We start from the raw sequence: 6,288 nt of genomic DNA on the forward strand, positions 1-6,288 counted from the left end.
AAGCTTGGGTAAGTGCCCCCTTCACTCCAACAGGAGAAATCAACTCTTATTTTGTTGTTTGTTTTTCATAAGGTCTGAAAATAAGCAAACACCATAAACAAAAAGCAGAAATGGAAAATGACAGTAGATTCTTATTTTGGGGAAAGGGAAGACCAAGGCACAAATTCAGAAGAGGAAAGCATTGTTAATATACCCACATCTAATTCTCAAAGAGGAATACGAACTGCTCTCCAGCCCAAAAAGCCTTCTTGGAAGGGCACGAAAAGGGTTTTAAAAGTCAAATAAGAGAGGTAGAAGAAAAAATGAGAGATAAAGAAGAGAAAGTCAATAGGTTGGAAAAAGAAGCACAAAAATTAACTGCAGAAAAGAAGTCCTTAAAAAGCAGAATTGAAAAAAGAATAAAAAAAGAAGTAGAATTGAGGGACACCTAGATGGTGCAGTGGATAGAGCATCAGCCCTGGGTTCAGGAAGACCTGAATTCAAATCTGGCCTCAGACGCTTGACATTTACTAGCTATATGACCTTGAACAAGTCACTTAACTTCATTGCCTAGCCAAAAAAAAAAAATGTAGAATTGGCCAAATGGGAAAGGAAGCACAAAAACTCACTAAAGAGAATTCCTTAAAAAGTAAAATGGACAAAAAGGAATAGGAGGTACAAAATCTAGTAGAAGAAAATAACTCCTTCAAAACTAAAATGGGGCAGGTGGAAGCTAATGACTGTATGAGAGAGCAAGAATCAGTGAAACAGAAAGAAAAGAATGAAAAAAAAAGAAGAAAATGTAAACTATCTCAATGGTAAAACAACTGACCTGGAAAAAAAAAGATCCAGAACTAGTTTAGAAATTATTGGTCTACCTGAAAATCATAGTGAAAAAAAGAGCCTAGACAACATTCTTCAGGAAATAATCAAAGAAAACTGTCCAGAGGGCCTAGGACTAGAGGGTAAATTAGTTATCAAAAGAATCAACCCATCACCTCCTGAAAGAGATATCAAATTGAAAACGTGAAGGAATATAGTTGCTAAATTCAAAAACTACTAGAGAAAATACTGCAAGTAGCCAGAAGGAAAAAATATAAATATCATGGAACCAGAGTCAGGATTATGCAGGACCTTGCAGCTTCTACATCATAAGATGGGGTGGAATACACTATTTCATAAGGCAAAGGAGCTTGTATTATAACCAAGGATGAGCTACCCAGTGAAACTGAGCATAATCTTTCAGGGGAGGAAATGACATTCAAATAAATAGGGGACTTCCAAACCTTCTTGAAGACCCAAGCTCAAAAGAAAATTTAACGTTCAAATATAAGGCTCAAGAGATGCATATAAAGGTAAACAGGAAAGAAAACAACAATAACATTATTATTATTAACAAGGGCAAACTGTTTACATTCCTAGAAGGGAAGATGGCACTCGGAACTCTTAAGAACCTTAATGTCATTATGGCATTTAAAAGGGGGTATATTTAGACAGAGGGCATGGGTTTAAGTTGATTTTGATATGATGGTGAAAAATCTAATTAAGTGGTGAAAAGGCATTGTACTGAGAGAAGAAGAAAGGAGGAGGCAAAGATAAATCACATCACATGAAAAGGCAGAAAAAAAACAAATATAGTAGAGAGAAAGGAGGAAGGGAGATGAGCATTGTTTGACCCTTACTCTCATTAGATTTGGTTTGAAGAGGGAATAACATAACCAGTTAGATATAGAAATATAAATTACTCTACAGGAAGTAGAAAGGGTAAAAGGAAACAAAAAGGGAGGGGGCTAATAGAAGGGAAGGCAGACTGAGGGAGGTGGTGGTCAAAAGTAAAAGTCTACTGAGGAGGGAAAGGGAAAATGGAGAGGAAAAAAGCATAAATGACAGGAGAGTGGAATAGGATGGAGAGAAGACACAGATAGTAATCATTACTGTGAATGTGAATGGGATGAACTCTCCCATAAAAAGGAAACAGAGAGCAGAGTGGATTAAGAACTATAAATCTACAATATGCTGTCTATGGGAAACACATTTGATGAAGAGTGATACACACAGAGTAAAGGTAAAAGGCTGGAGCAGAATATATTATGCTTCATCAGAAGCAAAATAAAAAAAAAGCAGGGCTAGCCATCCCCATTTCAATCAAAGGAAAAAAAAATATATATATATATATATATATATATATATATATATATTTAATAAAATGAGATAGAGAAAGAAACTACACCCTGCTAAAAGGTACCAAAGATGATGAAGTAATATCATTACTAAACATATATGCACCAATTGTTGCAGCAAACAAATTCTTAAAGAAGTCAAGGGAAATACAGGAAGAAATAGACAGCAAAACTATACTAGTGGGGACCCTCCACCTCCCCTTGTCAGAACTAGATAAATCTAACCACAAAATAAACAAGAAAGAAGTAAAAGAGATCCATATAATCTTAGAAGTTAAATATGGTGGACCTCTGGAAAAAACTGAACGGGACAGAAAGGAATATAGCTTTTTTCTCAGTGGTACATGGCACCTACACAAAAAATTAACCATGTGCTAGGGCATAAAAACCTCATAATCCAACGTTAGAAAGGCAGAAATATTAAACACATCCTTGCATGATGGAAAAAAAATATCTGTTATAAAGTGCCATGGAAAGATAAACCACAAATTGTTTGACAACTAAATAACCTAATAATAAAGAATGAGTGGGTACAACAACAAATCATAGAAACAATCAGTAACTTCATCCAAGAGAATGACAATAATGACACAACATACCAAAACTTATGGGATGCAGTGAAAGCAGTTCTTAGCGGAAGTTTCATATCTTTAAATTCTTACGTGAATAAAATAGAGAAAGAAGATATCAATGAATTGGACATGCAACTACAAAAGCTAAAACAAGAATAAATTTCAAATTCCCAAATAATTATCAAATTAGAAATTCTGAAAACCAAAGGAGAGATTAAGAAGATTGAAATTAAGAAAAATATTGAACTAATAAATAAAATTAAGAGCAGGTTTTATGAAAAAAAAATGATAAACCTTTGGTTAATTTGATTTAGAAAAAGAAAGGAGAAAAGCAAATTACCAGCATCAAAAATGAAAAGCATGAATGCACCACCTATTAAGAGGAAATCAAAATAGTAATTAAGAGCTATTTTGCCCAACTGTATGCCAATAAATTTGACAGTTTTAGTGAAATGGATGAATATTTACAAAAAATATAAATTGCCCAGACTAACAGAACAAGAAATTTAAAAATGTAAGAGGAAATAAAATAATTAAACAATTCCATTTTTGAAATAAAGAAATTAAACAAGCCATCAATGACCTTCTTAAGAAAATATCTCCAGGGCCAGGTGGGTTTACCAGTGAATTCTATCAAACATTTAAAGAACAACTAATTTCAATACTATTTAAACTATTTGGGGAAATAGGTGAAGAAGGAGTCCTACCAAATTCTTTTTATGATACAAAAATTATGCTGATACCCAAACCAGGAAGAGCCAAAATAGAGAATGAAAAATATAGGCAAATTTATAGACCAAATATAGACCAATTTCTATAATAAATATGTATTCACAAATGAATATAGGTGCAAAAATTTTCATTGAAAGAATCCATTGGCCACTTCCTGAAAGAGACACCAAAATGAAAATTCCAAGGAATATTTTAGTCAAATTCCAGAATGATTTGGTCAAGGAGAAAATACTGGAAGCAGCTAGAAAGAAACAATGAAATATTATGTAACCACAGTCAAGATTATGTTGGTCCTAGCACTGTCTGCATTAAAGGCTCCATGGGATTGGAAAATGATATTTGAAGAGGCAAAGGAGTATGGATTTCAACCAAGAATCAACTACCCTGCCAAACTGACCATAATCTTTCAAGGGAACAGTTGAATATTTAATGAAATAGGGGACTTCCAAAATTTCTTGATTAAAAAAAAAAACAAATCTGAGCAGAAAATTTGATCTTCAAATATAAGACTCAAGAGAAGCATAAAAAAATGAAAGGAAACATAATTTTTCAATAAGGTTAAAATATTTACATCCATACATGGGAAGATGATACATGTATAACTCTTGAGAACACTATTTTTATTATGGCATTTAGAAGTGGTACACATAGACAGGGAATGTGGTTATTAGTTGATTTTGATGTGATGATAAAAAAATAATTAAGAGGTGAAAAAAGGATTGTACTGGGAGAAGAGGAAAGGAGAAGGCAGAAAAAGATACATTCCACCATATGAAGTGGCAAAAAGACCTTCTGCAGTAGAGGGAAAGAAGGGAGACAAGTGAGCATAATTTGAACATTATTATTTGATTTTGATCAAAGTGGTAATAACATATACATTTATATTTGGTTATAAAAATCTGTCTCATTCTATAGGAAGTAAGAGGGAAAAGGGGAAAGAAAAGGTAGGGTCGTGAACAGAAGGAAGGGAAGAAGAGAGGGAAGAATTAGTGGAAGAAAGAGGAAAGAAAAGGGAGGGGGCTGATAGGGAGGGCAGATTGAGGGTGGTGTTGGTCAGCAGCAAAACATTAGTAAGGCAGGAAGGGGAGTAAGGAGAGAGAAAAAGCATAAAAAAGAGGGAAAATACAATGGAGTGGAAGATACAGTTAATAAATATAACTGTGAATGTGAATGGCATAAACTGTCCCATAAAATGTAAGTGTAAAGCAGAGTGGATTAAAAACCATAATCCTGCAACCTGTTATGGAAGAAACATATTTGAAGCAGAGGGATACACACAGAATAAAAGTAAAAGGCTGGAGCAGAATATATTATGCTTCAGCTAAAGTGGAAAAAAAAATAGGTCCAGCAATTCTAATCTCAGTAAAAAGCAAAGGTAGAAATAGATCTAATTAAAAGAGATAAGGAAGGAAACTACATCCTGCTAAAAGGCACCACACACAATGAAGTAATATTATTACTAAACATATATTCACCAAGTGGTATAGCATTCAGATTCTTAGAGGAGAAGTTAAGGGAGTTACAGGAAGAAATAGACAGGAAAAGTATACTAGTGGGGAATCTCAACCTCCCCTTCTCTGAACTAGACAGATCTAACCACAAAATAAACAAGATGGAAGTTAAGGAGGTGAATAGAGTTTCAGAAAAGTTAGATGTGTTAGACTTCTGGAGAAAATTGATAGGGGATAGAAAAGAATATACCTTTTTCTCAATGGCACGTGGCACCTACCAAAAAAAAATGACCATTATTAGGGCTTAAAAACTTCAAAATCACATGTAGAAAGGCAAAAAAAAACTCTGAAATGAATTCTTGTTTAGATCATGATGCAATAAAAATTTCATGTAGTAAAGGGTCATGGAAAGATAGACTAAAAATTAATTGGAAATTAAGTAATGCAATCCTAAAGAATGAATAGGTCAAATAACAAATCATAGAAACAATCAATAACTTCACCCAAGACAATGAGAATGAGACAACATAGCAAATTTTAAGGATGTAACCAAAGCAGTTCTTAGGGGAAATTTTATGTCTCCAAATGTTTACTTGAATAAAATAGAGAAAGAGGAGATCAATGAATTGTAAATGCAATTTAAAAAGTTAGAAAAAGAACAAATTTTAAATATCCAATTAAATGGCAAATTAGAAATTCGGAAAATCAAAAAAGAGAATAATAATATTGAAAATAAGAAAATTATTACAGTAATAAATAATACTAAGAGCTGGTGTTATGAAAAAATCAATAAAATAGATAAAACTTTGATTAAAAAATAAGAAAGAAGAAAACCGAATTACCAGTATCAAAAACAAAAAGTGTGAATTCACCACCAAAGAAGAGGAAATTAAAACACTGATTTGTAACAATAAATTGGACCAAAACATAACAATTGTCCAGATTAACAGAAAAGGAAATGAAATACTCAACCCCATTTCAGAAAAAGAAATTGAAGAAGTCTTTAATCAACTCTCTAAGAAAAAAATATCCAGGACCATATGGATTTACAAATGAATTCTACCAAGCATCTAAAGAACAATTAATTCCAATACTACATAAATGGAAAAATAGATGAAGACTCACATGAATGCTTTTTTTTTTATGATACGAGTGTGGTGCTCATATCTAAACTGGGAAGAGCCAAAACAAAGAAAGAAAATCATGGACCATTTTTTTCCTAATGAATATAGCTGCAAAAAAACTTAAATATAATATTTCCAAAGAGATTCCAGCAACTTATCATGAGAACAATATACTATTAGCAGGTAGGATGTATACCAGCAACACAGGGCTGGTTCAATATTATGAAAACTGTGGGCATAATTCACCATA

The sequence above is a fragment of the Phascolarctos cinereus genome, unplaced genomic scaffold, assembly GCF_003287225.1.
Source record: "Phascolarctos cinereus isolate Bilbo 61053 unplaced genomic scaffold, phaCin_HiC Scaffold_7;HRSCAF=346, whole genome shotgun sequence".
Lineage (NCBI taxonomy): Eukaryota > Metazoa > Chordata > Mammalia > Diprotodontia > Phascolarctidae > Phascolarctos > Phascolarctos cinereus.